The following is a 19,012-nucleotide window of genomic DNA, read 5'->3' as shown; positions in this document are numbered from 1 at the left end:
CCGTGTACGCCTAGCAGAGGCAGGCGCACCCCCTTGTATACCGCCGCTCCAGCATCACGTGTTCACTACAGCGCACCTAGCGGCAGAAGCAGGAAACACATTGGTCGCGACGCCTCGCGCGACGGCGCGAGTTGGGCCCCCGTTTTTCATCTGCTGTGACGTCGCGCATCACGTGGTATGACATGGAGGTCACGAAAGGCCAATGGTAACGACACCGCCGCGCTCGAGGAGCTGGGTTGGGCTATTTTAGTATGCTTCGCATAAAAAGGAAATTGCACGGGACTGCCTACTGGCTCGAGCCAAGCCACCACCGCTGCCACGTGCAGATAGAAGAGAGTTAAAAGATCAGAGGAAAGAGAAAAAGGAAAGGAAAGACGTGCGTCGCAGCAACAACTGCGTCCGCCGGAGCGGACGCTTCTAAAAAAACAGATAAGCGGCCGAAGCCGCGCTCGCCGAAGCGAGGACAGATACTTCCCTCTGTAGCATGAAAGCTTGCGAAGAATTGTGGTTGTCATAAACTTCTAATGTACCAATATAGGCATGATACATAAACACATGCATGCTTATATACGTACAGGGTCGGTCAAAAATTTCCCAGACCATAGGGTCTGCTTTTCTTCGGTGTATCCTGGCACTTTAGATGCCGATAAAGTTATCAAGGTTTTCAGAAGCTATAACAGTGCTTCTTTTACGCCTCTACAGATATTGTGAGTTTCGCGGATGACGCAATTGCCTGACTATACTGCTCAAAAGCAGACGCTGTGTCCTGGGGACTTTTGGCCGACCCTGTACCTACAGTCTTGGTCGAAAGTCTCCGGTTCACACGGTCTGCGTTTGAACCGCGCAGTCGAGCACTCGCAGCTCAAAGACACAAAAGGGCCTTTGAAAGGCAAGGACATGGACTCGCAGCAGAAAGGAATAAAATGGGAGCAAGCTGTCTCTATAGTGCTCTAGAGCACGGCTTGATCTCTTTTTACTCACATATAGACGTATTAATGTTTAGAGGGTAAACTCGGCGTTACAGAAGCTTATAGCTTGACCGGTGCATTGAATGCTCCATATTACGTAGCTGAAAGCAAAACCCGTCGCTTGAAGCCTTTTAAAGGGGTGAACGCGCATAATATGAACGCGCAGACATGCATACATTTGCACGTAGTATTTACGTGCACGTGCATACGCACGTACAGTCGGCAGCAAAAGTTTGCGGCACATTTACTGCAGCACTGCTTGGTGGCCCACTGCATGCACACCTCCGCTCTTTGCTTGCGGGAATTTCAGGCGATCCGGTCGCGTGATTGCGCTCAGATAACGTTTTATTGCGAAAGCAATACTACTTGCACTTTCACGCCTTTGCCGTGCCGCGGCGGTGACCACCATTGACCTTCATTTGACCTTGATTGCATTAGATTGGATTGGACTGGATTAGATTAGATTACATTAGATTAGAGTGGATTACATTGCATTGGATTGTATATGAATGGATTGGATTGGATTGCATTGAAATCGATTGGATTGGATTGGATTGGATTGTATAACCGATGCATCACCACAAGACTAACCACAAGCACCACCACCAGCTACACTACCAGCTGTACCATGGCGTAGGTACGGATATTGCTTTCGCAATTACCGGGCTTAACCAAGCTAAGCCACAGCGATTTTTTTTAATTTTATGCACACCAGCGTGCCTTTAACTTTTTTCCGCCGAGTGTATAGATGCTTAAAACGAAACTATAGAAGGAGCTCTATAGAATTGGCTCAGCCTTTCATTAATTCCAACGTAGCCAGAACGGAACGCCACGTACACAGTGACAGCGTATATCGCTTCCTTGGAGGCGGATACGAAGGATGAGCCAACTCCTATGTTAACGCAGCTACGATGCGCGGGTATACGTTTCGCGCAAGTTTCCCACGTCGCAGTGGCTTTTCGCAAGAAAAAAAAAAACAAGAAGAAAACACCTCGCCCTTTGGAAGAAAAGAGAAACCTTTTTACTGTTTCTGCCTACCGTGGCTCCCCTACGAGTGGCGTGTGCACTCCATTCCGAGAGATAAGCCTACTAATTTGACCGTGGTCACGCGGCCGGCGGAACTTGCCGAGGACTTTTAATCACCCCTCGGCCGCCGCACGCCCGCGCGAACTTTTTCTGCTCCCTTCGCTCACTCGCCGAGAGCGGGGCGCTGTATCGCCCCGAGAGTGGGCTCCAATTTGCTTGGGCAATATTATTAATGAACGCGCCCTAACCCCCGCGAGAAATCATTTTCGCCGTTCGTTTGTGTGTTTTGTTTTTATTTATCTCGTAGCGCGCTATAGTAACACTGCTGGCAGCGACGAGGAAGCTAGCTCCAGCAGTGCTTTATCGCTTGCCATGGAGAGACGACCGTATAAGTTGAACGCCGTGTTTTGTTTTGTTGCTTTTCCTTTTCTTTTGTTTTTCTTGTCGCCTTTGGCGGTTATTCGAACTTGCTTTTTTTTCTTTTTTTTTTCTTCGTCTACTCTCGGCGTCACTAAAACCGTGCAGTGGTGTGAACGCTGTATAGAGGCGGGCTTATTTTGGCTTGGACGTAGTTCACTGAAGTCCTTGCTGCAAAGGAAATTGATTGGTGCATAAGGTTAAGAGACGGGAAGAGAGCAGAGTGGGTCACAGAACAAACGCAGATTTATGACATCGTAGTCGAAATCAAGAGGAAGAAGTGGGATTGGGCAGGGCATGTAATGCAGAGGCAAAATAACCGCTGGTCCTTAAGTGTAACGGAGTGGATTCCAAGAGAAGGAAAGCGTAGCGGGGGGCGGCAGAAAGTTGGGTGAGGGGATGAGATTAAGAAGAAATGAACGGCGGCGCAACAAGGACACTAACAAGAGAGGGGACACCACATGCAAGAAAGAACAAGTTTGCGGGGATACGGTGGCCGCAACTGGCAACGGACAGGGTTAATTGGAGAGACGTGGGAGAGGCCTTTGCCCTGCAGTGCGTAGTTAGGCTGATGGCGAAGGCTGATGGCGACTAGCTCGGGCCCTGCCCATCGCGATAAGCCAGTGCGTGAGTACCAACCAATCACGGCACGTTAATCATCGGAGAGCTTTGCTATCCGATCGTTGACTGGTCGGCGCGCTTTGTAAGTTCCCCACAGTTGCACGGTGCCTGTGGGATAGAGCAAGGCGGACGGAGCGCTCTATTAACGTGTCGGAAACACCTGCACAACCTGCACATTTTTTTTTCGGCTTTTCGACAGAGCTGTATAGTTAGGTTACGCTCTGTTTTCTTTTCCTACGTTTCATTCTGACTTCCACCACTTGCTTAACTGCCGGCGTGATTTTTTACATCTGTTTTTATCACATTGTCTATCCCTACAGAAACCGCTTCGGTGCTGCAGCGTCATGTTGAAACTAGTTCGAGTACCGTCATAGCCGCTCACTTTGCCTCAAGCTCATTACAAGCCGTTTTGATCGGTGTTTTAGCTGATGCACTCACCGCGCGCCTGCATGCTCTGAACTGTTTTAATTAATGAACTTCGGAAGGGTATATATGGTCTTCTCCACACCTACCATCGATCCTGCATAACAGCGCTTGGAACAAAGTTTTCGAGTTTTTTTGTGGTAGTTTAGTTTAGTGTTGGCTAGATGGTTTTATATCGACTTATAGTTTTCGCTTCCCATGCGTTGGACAGTTTTATTTTTCTACCAGCAGAGCACATCGACATGCTGTGACTTACTAGAAACCCAAGCAAATCATTAGGCGTTGTCTTGTCGTATGTGTGGTTCATTTCCTGTAAATCCTGACAGCGGCTGTCCAGTTCAAAAAAAGTGTATCGTATGTTATGTGGGGTCAGCGACTCATGGGCTTTGAGGAAGGACGCTGTAGTAGAGGGCTTCGTATTCATTTAGGCCACCTGGGGTTCTTTAATGTGAGGTGACATTGCACAGCACACGGGTGCCTTTATTAGCACTTCGCCTCCATCGAAAAGGGGCCTCTAAGACTGGAATTTCACCACGAGGCCGTTGGATCAGCTGGCGGACGCGCTAACCACTGAGGCACCGCGGCGGGTCGAAAGAAGTCGAACTTCGTTATAATGAAGTAATGGACATAACGAAAAAGTGACGATTCGCCTTGGAAGCTCAGTCAGCACGCGCTATAACGAAGTTACGGCTATAACGAAGTAATCTCCAGGCACCTTGGACTTCGTTATAACGAGGTTCAGCTAAATACTTCCAAACTGAAAAGCGTAGATAGCGAAGTGGTCTCTCTCTGCATTCGGTAGAGGCTTTGATTAATTCTCCACGGCTTCGCGTTTTAACTGAAAGTGCGGGTCGACAGATCAAGTCTCTCTGGTAGCGACAGATCAAATCGGTCTTCACTTTGCCACCGCTGCAGAGCGTGCGTGACTCGTATTAACGTGCTGACGTCGGCACCTGGTGAATTCAACGGGCTTTTTCGCCGCATGCCCCGTCCAGTTAAAGCCGCGTAGTCTTGCTGAAGCTCCATGGAGCGATATACAGTAGCGACCGGAGCACGAGATGGCTATAGTGAACGCATGTGAGGTACCGCCTTGTGACTGGCACATGCACCGCCAGTTAGTTGTAGCCAGGAATACGGTAGTCAATGCGGCAGTCACTTGTGGATCTTTGAGGACCATAGGACAAGACTTTGCAAGTGCTTGTTGGTTCTCTGGTCTTCGTGTTTTTTTTTTTTTTACTTTACTGCCGGAGTGCGAAATACCAACAAGCCCGTACTGCAGTCTTGGGAGTGTTTATTATTTTTTTTTTACCCCAGAAGCTTTTATCGTTGAACCCTCGACCAGTAGACGCCAGCCGCTGGTTCTTCTAGTGGTCTTTGTCCGCAGCAATTGGGGAACACCCCGTAGGACCATGTATCGAAATCTGGCGCTTTCAGTAGTCCATAACTCCTGGGTTCCCTGGCTGTCACGCCACCTGTAACGTACACTCCCCCGTCAAAAGTATACGGCCCAAGGGGTCCTGCTGCATGCCTCGTTATACATCCTCAGCGACGGCAAACCTCTTGAAAAGGGGATAGCATCGCTTCCTCAATCCTGCCAAGCTTTGGACTCTTAGATATTGCAGGGAGCTCCGCTAAACAGCTTAGAAGCAAGCCCCTTGGACTGTATACATTTGACTGGCTGGTCATTGAGCGTGCTGCCGAGGGCTCCTCGAAACATGGATGTCATCGGACGCAGGAAGATCGGCAGTGGGTAGCCACAATAGTTTTCTGGCCAGTTTATAGGTGGCGCCTCAGTCTGCAAAGCTGACTGAGGCGCCACAGTGGCGTTGACTCACAGTGGCGGAAAAGAACTAGAAAACTAACCAGTAAGTATGCCGGTCATGAGGACGGAGAAAGAAAGAGCATTAAACGACAGGTTAAAAACGCGGAAGTTAAAAATTGGATGAATTCAATGGAAAAGAAACATAGTGTAGAACTATATCGATTCTGGAAAAGGCAGATCAGGAAAGAAATTTTCTATGATAACTCAAGAGGCAGTGCCCTACTTTTTGAAGCTAGATCAGGGTGTCTTAGAACGCGCAGCTACAAAAAGAAATTTAACGAAGAAGATGACACATGTGCAGTGTGTGGTAGATCTGTGGAAACAATTGAACACCTCATAATCAAATGTGATGGTATCCATCCGGATGTCGATGCAGGCACAGTCACTCTTTCTGAGGCCCTAGGGTTTAAAGATAACAATGGTCATGTAAATAAATCTGCAGTGGAAGTCAGCAAAAAGCGATTGGATGATTGGTGGCTGAAAAGCAGAGATGTGGCATAAGGTTAGAATTGTAGGAAACCGTAGGCAAAGGTGATGGAGAATCTTAATGAGAATTGCCAACACAGTAAAGAAAAAAATAATAAATAAAGAAAAGCTGAGCATGGTGGCAATTGCCACCACCCCGTTTCAAAGGGGGTGCTCCTATCCATCCATCCATCCTGCAGGAATGGACTGCGGCAGGGGCTTCGGGAAAGGGGAGGAAAAGAGGAGCGCTCCTCCCCCTCCCCTTCCCCCAAACTCTCTTAGAGGGGGGCAGTCTTTCTCTAGTCTGCAGGCTTTCGTTGGGCTGTACTGACTGCGTCAGTAACGCTATCGATACCGGTAAAGCACCTAACCAGTCGAGCGTGTCTGTAGCGAGGTGCTCACTTTGTGGACCCCGAGCGCGTGACGGGATGTTGCAACACCGGTTGGAACCGGCTTGCGACGACTCTGATAGGGTTGGGCTACTCGTATTCGGCATAGGCGTATTGCAACCGGAAGTTGTGGTTTGTGACGTCGTACGTCGGCAACAGTGGGACAGCGCGTGCGGGTTGGTACAGGGATCCATTGTTATATAAAAAAAGAAAGCAATAAAATAAAACTCGTAGGAAACAGGAGGAGGCAATCCACCAGAGAGAAAACAGGACGCGTGCCTGTCACGCGCTCATGTCGCTGTTCTTTTTGTTGTTTTATTGTTTCCTTTTGGAGCTGCGCAGTTATTTTATGGCGCACCCGAATGACTGCAACCGGTGGTTAATGTGAGTCGGCAGAGATCCAGACGCTGTGGGACATTTTTGCTACATTTACCCAGAGCACTGCTTGCGAACGTCTTTGAACGTACTTACGTTCCATTTTGTTTGTTTTGTTTGCCTTTGGCATAAGTTCGCCTGTTTATTGACCGGGGACAGTGCGCTTTCATGCCCTGTTGGGCAACCACGTGGCAGTCAGATGACCGGCCATTTGTGAGCGCAATTTGCAGAGAAAAATCTTGCATTTGTCCTCTCGGTCTGTTAACTGAAATTTCAGTGGACTGGCTCAGTGGTTACAGCGTTCGGCTGCTGACCCGAAAGACGCGGGTTCGATCCCGGCTGCGGCGGATGAATTTCGATGAAGGCCAAATTCTAGAGGCCCGTGTATTGTGCGATGTCAGTGCACGTTAAAGAACCCCTTGCCTCATTGCGAGCTGCATAACGGTTATGCTGCCTGACCAAACACTACACATTTCTGTGCACGCCATGATTTTTTTTTATGCTTGTGAGTCACTCCTAGTTTGCTTACTGCTGTTGCAAATACCATTCACTACTTAAAAAGAAAATAAGAAGAACAACATACACCCACTTATCTTTTAATATATTTATTCATATATATCGTATTTGATTATATATTAGAAACCACTTTCTCTTGATATTCGTATTCTATTCGTGTACTAAAATTGCAATAATCGGAGACGCCTAGTTTCTGGGCGTTCCTGGTTGTTCGCAACAGCGCAGAGTCGTTGTGGACGTTTGTTGTGCACAAGCGAGTGCGTTCGTTTCGTTAACGTTTCGAGCGTTCGTTATGGTCTGTTGTAACGCGTGCGGCATGGTACGCTACTCGTTGTACAGAAAATCGTTCTTGTTTGAGCGACGCGATTACTTATCATGCAAATCCAGGAAAAGGGCAGAGGCAAATATGTGTCGCATGACATGTTGAAGTGTCCAGTGGCATTTGTGGGTCGAGTGTCGAGTGGAACGCGTTGTCAGGCAGGTGTTGCAATCATTTAGGCTTTGGATGATAGGTCGTGTCAGGCATAGCTGACGTGCGTAAAAGGTTTACTAGTGTGAAGTAATAATTACATTCTAAACACGAATGCGACTCTATGGCGTTAAAAACGGAATATGCTGTCCACTAACGCACCTACTTTTACGAAAGGGAGGGCACTAGACGGCAGCTTACTGTCTTTCTGTCTAGAGTGTAAGCAAGTGATAACCATTCACTCGTAGCGTTACGCGGCTTAGCGGCTTAAAAAGCCAGCTGAACATATCATAAAGCTGGTTGCTGTTGTCGCCCTACGTTGGAGGAACTTAACCCTAGTAGTGACGTCATGCCTCAAACCAGTCTCGACGCATTTGCCCCGGCTGGCCTGTAGAATTTATTTTGGAGGTGTAGCGGCTTCGCTCACGAACTTCGCTCACGAACAAGGTCCTTGTGAAAACGCGCGCGGTAAAAGAAAAGCAAAATGACAAGGAAGCATGGGACGGGAATGAGTCATTGTGGGTGTACGCTGCTTGAGCGACCAAGTTTCCCCTTCGGTTCTCGATGGCGCATTTCCAAGGGCTGTCGTCGCCTGTTCTACGCGAAGACGTCAATCTCTCCTTTGACGGAACCTGCCACCCCCGCGAATGTCGCAACGGCGTTGAATTAACGCCGTTTAATTTTTTTTTATTTTAGCGCCGCCACGCTTGATTATGATCTAAAGTGTATTGCGAGTCGGTTAGATAATTGACGATTCTGTTTCTTTCTTTCTCTTTTATTAAGGCGCCGGCCATGCGCGTGGGATATGACGTCATTAACTGCCGTTAGCGTCCAGGTGCCGCTCAAGTTGGCAGGTAATTTTTGAATCATACTTTTAAGACCCCTTTGAACTGACTTCGCTCAATTACGTACTTACCCTTTCTGAAAGATAGCTGAAGAAATTTTCATTTTATTCTTTGGTTTTAAAGACCGTTCGCTTCTTTACTTCGTAGCCTAACGAGTGCATCGTTTCCTCTCTTCTTGCCTTCTCATGCCTGTCTGCGAGCGACGGCTTCGGATAAGCGTGACTGCGTATGGTGTTGCGATAATTTTCTTAGTGAGGCCTTTTTCTGTCTCTTCTTTTTTTTCTTGCGGCGCCAACACCTGTAGGCAGACGCAGACAGCAGGATGCTTTATTTCTTTCCGCAAAGCAAGTTCTGAAGGTCATTTTTATTTTATAAGAGTAACCTGGAACGGGGCCCAAATCTCACGACAGTCTGTGGAAAGACTCTTATTCCGAGCCGACCTTCTGCTCCATAAATAGCGGTGATTGTTCGCCCCTCGACTTCCAAACAAACAAACAAACAAACAAACAAACAAACAAACAAACAAACAAACAAACAAACAAAAACAAAACAAAAAAACAAGCAAGCAAACAAACAAACAAAAAGTGGAAAAATAAATAAACATTCACCAAATAAATTGGTGAATAAGCAAACGGTTAACTAAACCAGTCCAGGAAACGAGAGGTTATAATTACATTTAGGGATTCCGTGTGCGCACCTGTAGCTGCGCGGTTCTCGTTTCTCAACTGCGAAAACGGTCAAGTTCGGAAGCGCGCAGCAGCAGCAACCGCGTCGTCGCCAGACCCTCGCGAATGACATTATGTCCGCCTCGGAATACTTCGATGTCCCCGAAAATGTCGGCGAAGCAGATGCCGTTTGGCCGCTGAGAAGGCCAGGCCCTATAGCCGGCGCCCTTATATCATCTGCATTTTGCCCGGCGGTAGAGACGTCTATAAACAAGGCAAGCTATACGCGAGGTTCTGCTCCAGCGTCTCTACGCCAGTGGGACACCCGTGAAAGGCCTCCCCGCCAGCTGCTGCTCACTGAGCGACCGCTTGGAATGTTCGCCTTCGCTGCAGGACGCAGTCGCTGCGATGGGGACAGCTTGGCTCCTAATTTGGAATCGCTGCGCCGCCGCGCGGCGAGTCTTGGAACTAATCCAAGGGTCACTCGCGCTAGTGGGGATGGAAACATTGCTGCTAAGCTGCGCGTACGCTTTTTTGGTGTTTCATTTTCGTTCACTTCGTCTTCTTACTGTACTCGAGTCCCAGTTGTCGTGCTGAGTCTCATATTCTGTTCGGAGGGATTACACTTACGCCTGATTCTGACGTCGGAGCACATGGAGCGGTGAGTATTTTACTTCCTCGCTTGGGTACCCCGCACTGACGCGGACGTTTTGTCACGTTTTCCTCAGCACTTTGATGCTTACTGATGAACCTATCGACTATGAACCTATCTAAAATCTATCGACTGCAGAAAAAAGCTGCAAGAATTATTTCAAATGAACCCAATGACGCACACACAAAACCTCTTTTTGATGGCCTTAGATTACAACCGTTACCGAACCTGTTCAATGCACTTCTGTTAAAACGTCATCATGCCTTTCATCTAAATAATGACCCTTTCCTTGAAAGCCTTGCGACCCTGTCTCCATTTGCGAAAGCATATAGCACACGAAGCAGTCAGACATGGAAGATTCCTCACACCCGTACTAACTATGGCCGCCAAATGCTGATGTACACACTACCACACGCTCTTAAATCTTCTGATAACACGTCCAAGTGATCTATCAATCAGTGTATGTGTAATTACTCAAGACATTAACACTTGCAATTATGAACCCGCAATGTTAGCCCGATCACTTAACGTGTTTTTATGATTATGTAAAGCCGTCGCTATATATTGTTACGTGCTTAGCACGCACGGGGGTTTATTCACAGAGGAGATCGGTCGGAGCAGGATGGAAGCAGGAAGCCTACCAGCGTCCTTCAGCTCTTTCTCTTCCTTTCTCCCTGCTGGTCAGTCCATCTTCTGCTTCTTCTGTCGAGGTTCTGTGGAAGCACGTGACATTTCCCTCCTCGCAGACGAAGCCCGTCGGGCGAGTTAAATAGACCGTCTGGGATGGAATCGCTTGAGGCGGGCTACATGCACCACCTGAGACTGGCGTGACCGTCGACCACTAGCAGTTAGTCGTGATATAACGTAATTAACGTCACTTATGCACTCCAACACAACAAACGGTCCAGTGTAGTGGAATAGCAGTTTATGACACAGACCACGCTTGCGTAGAGGGGTCCACAACCACACAATATCACCAGGAACGTAAGAAACTTCTTGGTGTTGGACGTCGTAGCGGTTCTTGGAACGCTCTTGCGAAGATAAAATTCGAACGCGGGCAAGCTGGCGAGCTTCTTCAGCTCTGCAGAGTGTGGTCGCAAGAGAAGGTTCGTCGTGGATGAAAAATGGTAGAATGGTGTCAAGGCCGCAGCGAGGCGAGCGAGCATAGAGCAGGTAAAAGGGGCTGTAGCCAGTTGTCTCATGTTGCGCTGTGTTGTATATGCATGAGTAATGAACGGGAGGACGCCATCCCAGTCCTTATGATCTGCAGCGACGTACATAGCAAGCATGGTGGTGGGCATCCTATTAGTGCGTTCTACCACACCGGTCGTTTGGGGATGATATGGCGTGGAGTGGCGAAAACTGCAGCTGCTGAGGCGGAGAAGTTCTTCAACAACGTCCGCTGTAAATTGGCGTCCACGGTCGCTAAGGGCCGTGCCGAAGAATGACTAATCGAAGTAAGAAGTTAGATACTTCAGACGCAGTAGCAGCTGGTATCGCGGCTGTCTCACAATAACGGGTTAAGTGGTCTACGCACACAAGAATCCATCGATTTCCTTTAGAGGACCGTGGGAAAGGTCCAAGGAGGTCAATGCCAACTTGCTCAAACGGGGCTGTTGGAGGTGTGATTGGCCGCAGTTTGCCCGGTGGACTTGAAGTCGGCAGCTTAAAGCGCTGGCATTGCACACAGCTGGCTACATAGTGCTGGATGGTTGAACGCATGTTAGGCCAGTAAAATCGTTGTTGTGTGCGGTGGAGTGTGCGTGTCACTCCCAAGTGCCCAGACGTGGCGTCGTCGTGCATCATTTCAAGAACTGTGATGCGTAGGTTCCGATGCGTAGGATGTGATGCGTAGGATGCGTAGAATATATATTACTTTTCTTTATATCGCTATCTCTTTTTGTCCACTGCTGTATTGCTCTGTGAACGGGGTGCTGGCCTTTGTCAAGCCGTTACAGGCTTTTTGCTAGCACCCCGTAGCATCACGAGTTTTGTAACATCATTGTTGATGCTAAATAAATTTGACAAAACGCTTGCGTCACCGTTTGTCTCGCGGTCCCTGAACCAGGTCGTGAAACCGTCTCTGAGACATAAATCTGTGATGGCCTTTGTCCTAAATGAAAAGTAAACTGGACGCGGTTCAGTCATGCATGCTGTTGTGACGTACGCTTGAAAGGAAGTGCGCGTTCCTGTTGCGATGAAGCACTCATTGTTCCCGTCTCACATGCGAGCAGGGGAAAGACAGCAACTGAGGTGTGTGAAGCCTTTGGCGAAGATTTACAGGGCCTGAAGTGTTCTGGGCCACGCAGTGGGTAGCACCTTTGTGGCTTTTGAGCGCTGGAGCGGAGAGGACAATACTTCCGCTATGAGATTTGGAGAGCTGGTGAAGCGAGCCTCTTTGCACCGCCTGTGAGCAAGAAAGCCTTTAGGCCTGCATGTTTTTGACCACGGGGCAGTACAGGGAAAAATGTGTTTGATATTAAATGCCCCAAGTTTCCATTACTTCGAGATTGGGGAGGATGTTAATATATATTCCAAAAGCGGTTCAAATTAAAGACAAATATGGCCGAAAAGGAACAGTCATCTGCCCGAAGACGCATTGTTGACTCAAGGTTGCTCTGTAGTGCCAAGATGGTACCTTTTAGGTACTATAGTTAGGCTCATTTGTGGTATAGTTGAAATGACGGAGCAAAGGGCGCAGTCGAGGCTCCGTGTATTAAAATCCCGACGACTAAATTGGGCATTGTTTTCGCCGCAGCTCGCGGACGCTGTTCGCGTTCACTCTAACCAGAACGGAGCAAAAAAGGGTAAACGGTTGGTCCTTTAGTGTACACCCTTTAATGAAAGGGAGTGAGCTAGATGACAGTTTACTCCCTTTTAACTCCCATATAGGTGCATTTGTGTTTAGAGTATATCTTTCGGGACAGTGGGCGAGCGTTCGATCCCTGTTATTTACCGCACCGACAATAACGCGAGTTGCAGCGCGTCGCTCGTTGTTTTTCTCGCTGGGTGCACGTGATCGAGGGACGCACACAGGAAAGTAGGATAGAGAGAAGAGAAGAGAGCGGACGAAAACCACACGCACTAGTCAGGGAGAAAAAAAAGAAGAGAAAACAGGATCCAACGAAAACCACATGCACCAGTCAGAGAGAGAAAAAAAAAAGGAACAGACAACAGGATCCATGGAACTTGCAAATGAATTCGGCAGCTCGGCGGTGATGGCGATGTCGATGGCTGTGGCGGGTGGGGGTATTGCTGTAGCGACAGCCAACGGCGAAAACTACCACTGCGCCCAGCTTGCTGGCTTTGGTGGTGGTGCAACCCTACGCGGCTTCCTGTTGATTGGCCTTCGCCCGCTGTCTGCTCATATATATACGCGTTGCCGCGATATATGGCCCGGTTATAGCGCGCGCGCATATATATCTGCTTACACGCACGTTCGCCCGCTCGCATAACCAACCGCCGTGGCTCTCCCGAGCAACGATTCGCGTAGCGCTCGCGTTACATGCTCTGCCTCGCGGAGGGCAGAGCACGCAAGCTGCAGCGCGCGGCCATCCGAAGCCGTTGCGCCGCGCCCCCTTCTCCCTCTCCTCCCCTTTTCCCTCTCCCGGTGCTTTCTTCTTTCCTTCTCCCTTCTTCCTTCCACGCTGTCGTCGCGTGTCATCATCACTCAGCGCGTGATTTCCACTCCCGCCGACCGACACTATACGCGCGCGCGCGCGCGAACCACATGCATGCGGGCGCGCGTGTGTGCTGACGCCAGAGAGACGCGTTCGCACAGACGCACAACACCCAACTCCGGTGTCATCGCTGGGCGGCTGGCATCATTTGCATCGCGGACGCCCGGCTTAGAGAGTGATATCATGTGTGTGCGTGCGGCGGCTGCGGGCGCTAAAGTATATGATGCCATGCGCGCGCCGCTAGGAGCATCTGTCTTAATTCCGCCACTACGCTGCTGTGCTGTACTCTATCCGTGGGTCGCTTATACTGCTGGCCGTATCTCTCTGTTGTATCTCTCGCAATATGCCTCTCTACGTACCGCTTATGATGTGGCGCTGATGTGCCTTCTTACTGTTTTACTGACATGAATACATTAGGAGAAGTTGGCGCCCCATAATGGCACTGGCAACTGCTTGCCCCAGAAGCTGATAGGAAAGCACCGGAATGTACATATTTAGCGGGAAAACGCGTTTCGTCCGTTCCGTGGTCGGTGTACGCCACGCTCGGGCTATTTTTTTTTGTTAGGCCGTTTTCGGGTGGGCGGATCGCGGCTTGTGCGGGCATGCTGTGCCCGTTAGGAGGCTTGCGATCGACGAACACAAGGGTAGCTACGCGAGATAAGGTGTTAGTTGGTACATGCATTTCTTCGCTGCTTGAATGCGCTGAGTGTGGATGGAACGGGGGCAAACGAAAAGAGAAAACACGTGGTTGGTAGTTGATATCTGCTCTACGTCCAGTTGTCGTTTCTTTTCATTCGTTCTCGTTCTGTCTACATTAAGAGCGCTCAGTTATGAAAGAAACACGAGGTAGTTTACGGGTTAGGCGTTGGAGCGAAACGCGCAATTTTAAAACGAAGGTTGTATCCGACCCGACTATTGGCTGGCTGGTGACTGAACCTCATCATAGGATGCATATCGCAGGCTGTGGTGAGCCGGTGGTCGCGGCGATGATGTCAACCTTTATTTTATATTTGTAATGTTGTTATTTTGTTTGTATTGCTTTCTTACTTTTATTTTTAATTTTATTCTATGTTTATTTTTATTTCTTTTCGACGAACTCCTTGACCACTGTCGACGTGGGGATCCGCTACGTTGCGATTTCTCTGATTAGCATGCTAGCTGCTTTCGACTGATGCCGCCGTCACGCTTACGTTGCACGCTAAATGAAATGGATGCTTATAGAATACCGCTCCTGGACCCTCCTTTGAACTTCGAAACGCTAAAGCCAGGGATCGTTATCCACGCAACGTGCAATACTTGTTTGCCCTTGAATACGGAAGAAGGAACTGACGGAGTCCAAGCGAAAACGTTAACGATATACGATGCTTCCTACCGAGTACCCGGCGCAGTCTAGAAAGATGCGAGGCGGGAGAAAGAAATCGAGAAAAAGAGCAGTTCCATCGGCACACGCCCACAACAGTAACGCCCGTGGTGGCGGTGGTGAAAACTTTTATTTGGTGAAGTAGAGTTTGGGAGCCACAGAGTGGCCCCGCTACATGGTCGGCGTCCCTAGTACGGGACACCGCACGACGAGGCCCCGTCTCTCGCCCGTTCCCTAGTACGGGACACCGCATGACGAGGCCCCGTCTCTCGCCCCTTTGGGACTCAGGCGAGGAGCAGTTGAGGAGGGCAGTCTCCCACACCTCTCTGGAAGGGGGAGGTGGGGATTTCGAGTACATGCCCACACCATGTGGAAGATATCACAGGTCTCCCCACAGTGCGGGCATCGCCCATCCGTATTGGGATCGTAATGTTTGAGGAATGCAGGACAGAGTAGAGTACCTGTTTGCAGGCACCTTAAAGTTCGCTCCTCCGTCCCACTCAGCCACTTTGCTGGGGCCGGGAAAAGGCGGTGGTTGTCGCTATAATGCGTTATTATTTCCCTGAACCGCAGCAGCGGCTGGTTATTCTCCGAGCTAGAAGAGCTGGGATGAGGAGCCCGGTGAGTAAGCGCTCGGGCAGCCGCGTCAGCGGCCTCATTACCTCGTAAGCCCTGGTAGCCAGGAGCCCGAATGATTCTTTTCGGTGTTGGATCAGTGGCAGTCCGTCTTAGAATACAAGCGGCTAAGGGGGATATCTCCCCTGCCAAGTAATGATTACATGCTTTTCGGGAGTCCGTGATGATGATTCTCGAATCGGCGTGGGCGGCATCTAACGCCCTTGGTCAAGCATGGTTGTAATCCTGAACAGGCGTCAGCTCGTGCATCGCCTTAGTGATTAGGTGCGCGTATGGGTCACTTTTTTTCTGTTTCTTACGACAGATCGCACTTCTTACGATATAATTTGGGCGTCACGCTCACATTTTTCATCTGTGCGCGCTCAACATTAATCTGCGCTGCTACTTACAAAGAATTGTGCACTGGTTAACTAAGGTTGCGGTTTCTATCGTCTCATTGAAGCTATTCGAGTCGAAACCTTTGAAAAAAAAAAGATGGTTTTCTGGGACGGATACGCGCATTTGTCTCGCTAGTCGGTGGACACCTCAACCGAGTCGTTGGGAAAGGGAGGAAGGTGGGAGTGAAAGAAGAGAGAGAAAGGTGGTGTCGTGGTGGGCTCTTCTGTTTTCTATATTTTCTTTCAGAACGCATGTTCCTTGATTAAATCGGCTCTGTGCTTCGTTCACAAGCGCGTCATGCGGACGTCGCGCGAAGGTCTATGTTGTGCAAGCTGTTTCATAGTAGTGTGGACAGATTTATGGCGTTGACTAAGGCTGCGAAGGAAAAAAAAAGGCCAGAGCGCAGTTTTTGTGGTTTACTCCGAGACGGGCTCGTTTCTTAGAAAAGAGGACGATGCAAGGAAAAAAAACGAAACTAGAAAACTGGGTGGAGTTGGGTTACTCAGTGTAGATTGCACCCGTCTGGGTTACTCACTCGGTGTAGTTATTTTTTATTTTTTTTTACGAAGTTTTCCTGTTTTCCTGTTAGGATTCATCGCTGTACGTCACCGAGGGCTGAGGAATGCAACTCGTTTCACGTTTTCTTTCTCTCTCTCTCACGCGCGCACACACACACACACACACACACACACACACACACACACACACACACACACACACACACACACACACACACACACACACACACACACACACACACACACACACACACACACACACACACACACACACACACACACACACACACACACACACACACACACACACACACACACACACACACACACACACACACACACACACACACACACACACACACACACACACACACACACACACACACACACACACACACACACACACACACACACACACACACACACACACACACACACACACACACACACACACACACACACACACACACACACACACACACACACACACACACACACACACACACACACACACACACACACACACACACACACACACACACACACACACACACACACACACACACACACACACACACACACACACACACACACACACACACACACACACACACACACACACACACACACACACACACACACACACACACACACACACACACACACACACACACACACACACACACACACACACACACACACACACACACACACACACACACACACACACACACACACACACACACACACACACACACACACACACACACACACACACACACACACACACACACACACACACACACACACACGATAATGGAGTACCCGATTTTTTTAAGGATTCGCCCTTGTACGCCAAAGTAAGAGACACAGTGGTAAGAAGTCACTAAGCTTCTTCCAGCTATCTATTACCACACAGGTTACTTCAGACGATATAGTGTCTCCGTTATTTCACGGTAACAGGAGCATCATTCCAGGGCTGACAGGAATATCTCGACGGGAAAAGATATTTCACATATCATAAAAATCCGAGGCTTCTCTCCGTATGTAGCGAGACGGCTGAGCTCGGGTATGTATATTTTAATAGCAAGTATTTTTGACTGGTAATATTTGGACACCAGACATGCACGCGACGCTAGCACTGTGAAAGCGGCCGCGTAATCGGATCGGTTTGCAGCAGCCCCGAGAGGAGGCGTTTCGTAACCTGCCTCGCTCGATGGAACGGTGCACATAGAACGTCAATGACTGCTTTGTATATCCATATATATTTCGAGGGGGGGGGGGGGGGGGGGGCAGGCGAGGAGGAGGTGCGCCGTGGGTTTCAAGGTTGACGCGATCGCTCGTTTTTTTTTCACCGGCGACATAATCTGCTCTCAGATGAAACAGACTGGGGGGCGACATACTGCGCGAATTTGATAGCTATCCTGTTTCGCTTAGTACTTAAAGCCTCAAGCGTTGTTCGTCCATGGTACCAGATATTCGAACGTGCTTCTAAACTGGCTATGGAATGACCTCTACCTTTTTCTGTGGAGTACAAGGCTTGGTACCCCGCGGCAGCCAACGGTGAAGGGTGAAGGCTATATACCCAGTCTGACAAAAGGGGAGCGATACGTTGTTTACTGCGATCGCGGGCATTGGCGCAATTCTCGGGTTAAGAGGAAGTTAGGCGGGAGTGTGTGTTGTGGTGCGACTTGTGCCTCTCTCTCTCTCTCTCCCCCTCCTCTCCGCTTCTCCCGTTTGTGGCGGTGCCGTTGCGCCGATGTGCATATTATGTACATGCGCATGGCGCGTGGCCGACCCCTGCGTTCGCCCAGGCGTGACTCTTTGCCTGCTCGGCTGCGGACGGCAGGGGTCGGTGTGTCGCGTTTTCTGCCGCACTGCCTGCCGTATCCCGCCTCGCCCCCTTCATCTCCGCCGCTGTTTCATGCATGCATGCTATATACGCAGGCACTGCCCTATTCTGTTATTCGGCGAACGCGCCCTCTTATTTCTCTTTTCTTGTTTCGTTTTCCCATCCGGATGTGAGAGGAGAGGGGGGGGGGCAACACGGAGGCGCCAGGGTAACTGCTCGATCCCCCCCCCCCCCCCTCCCCTTCCAGCATCACCACCACTACCCCTGCTCCCTTGCTCCGCACCAGATCGTATCTGCATAGTCGACTGTGCGCCCGTGCCTGTGCGTGTGTCTGCCGCGGCGGAGAGTCGCCACCGTTGGTTTTCTATTGCTGCTGGCAGTAGTGTTGGCGCTACTGCGTTTGGGGAGCTCAACTGGAGGCAAAATCACGTTTCGTGCTTGTGCCGCGCGTAGCACCGTGACTGCCTTCTTCCCGAGTTCCGCGTATACGCCGCGGCTTTTTGGAATAACTCTCGGGGATTTGATTTCTGTGGTGAGTTTGCTTTTTTCTCTTGCTTGTCAGTTCTAGTGGGGAGCGAAAGAAGAGGGCTGGGTTTCTTCATTGATAAAAAAAAAAAAGTAGTGCTTCGTTCTAACAAAGCTCTTCTTTTGCGTGCCGTCGTACAGTTGTGAAAGCGTTTTGGAAATCTCGCCTGAAGTGGGTCGATAGCTTTCGTGTTTGGTCTTACATGACTCGGGCGGCGGGATCGCCGAGATCTCGGCACACCCGCGCCCATGGTGTACGTCTCTGTCGGGAGCTGTGTGCGGGGGTTACATTGGCAATTCAGTACGGCGCCTACGTGAAATATGTTTGGTAATTTTTTGTCGTTTATTGTTGTTGATTGCGTGTGGCCGAATACGCTGCCAACGACAATGAGGATATTTTGGAGCGGTCG

At 49.6% G+C, this 19,012-nt stretch overlaps 1 protein-coding gene across 8 annotated transcripts in view; it reads left to right on the top strand.

The window, feature by feature from the left end:
- The window catches only part of LOC149335624 (uncharacterized), a 366,902-nt gene that overhangs the window by 192,428 nt on the left and 155,462 nt on the right, over positions 1 to 19,012 (top strand). Inside the window, exon 1 of one of the 8 annotated variants that reach the window (XM_089552211.1) lies at positions 18,381 to 18,609. The exons of the other annotated variants lie outside the window; for them this stretch is intronic. The gene's annotated coding sequence lies outside the window, so the exon portion shown is untranslated. Of the gene's footprint in view, positions 1 to 18,380; positions 18,610 to 19,012 lie in introns of those variants that run through there. 8 annotated transcript variants of the gene reach the window in all.

This window comes from Amblyomma mixtum, chromosome 7 (assembly GCF_055824585.1).
Source record: "Amblyomma mixtum isolate Tamu chromosome 7, ASM5582458v1, whole genome shotgun sequence".
In the NCBI taxonomy this organism is placed as follows: Eukaryota; Metazoa; Arthropoda; class Arachnida; order Ixodida; family Ixodidae; genus Amblyomma; species Amblyomma mixtum.
The sequence above is the reverse complement of the archived record's forward strand: the minus strand, read 5'-3'. Positions and strand labels throughout refer to the sequence as shown.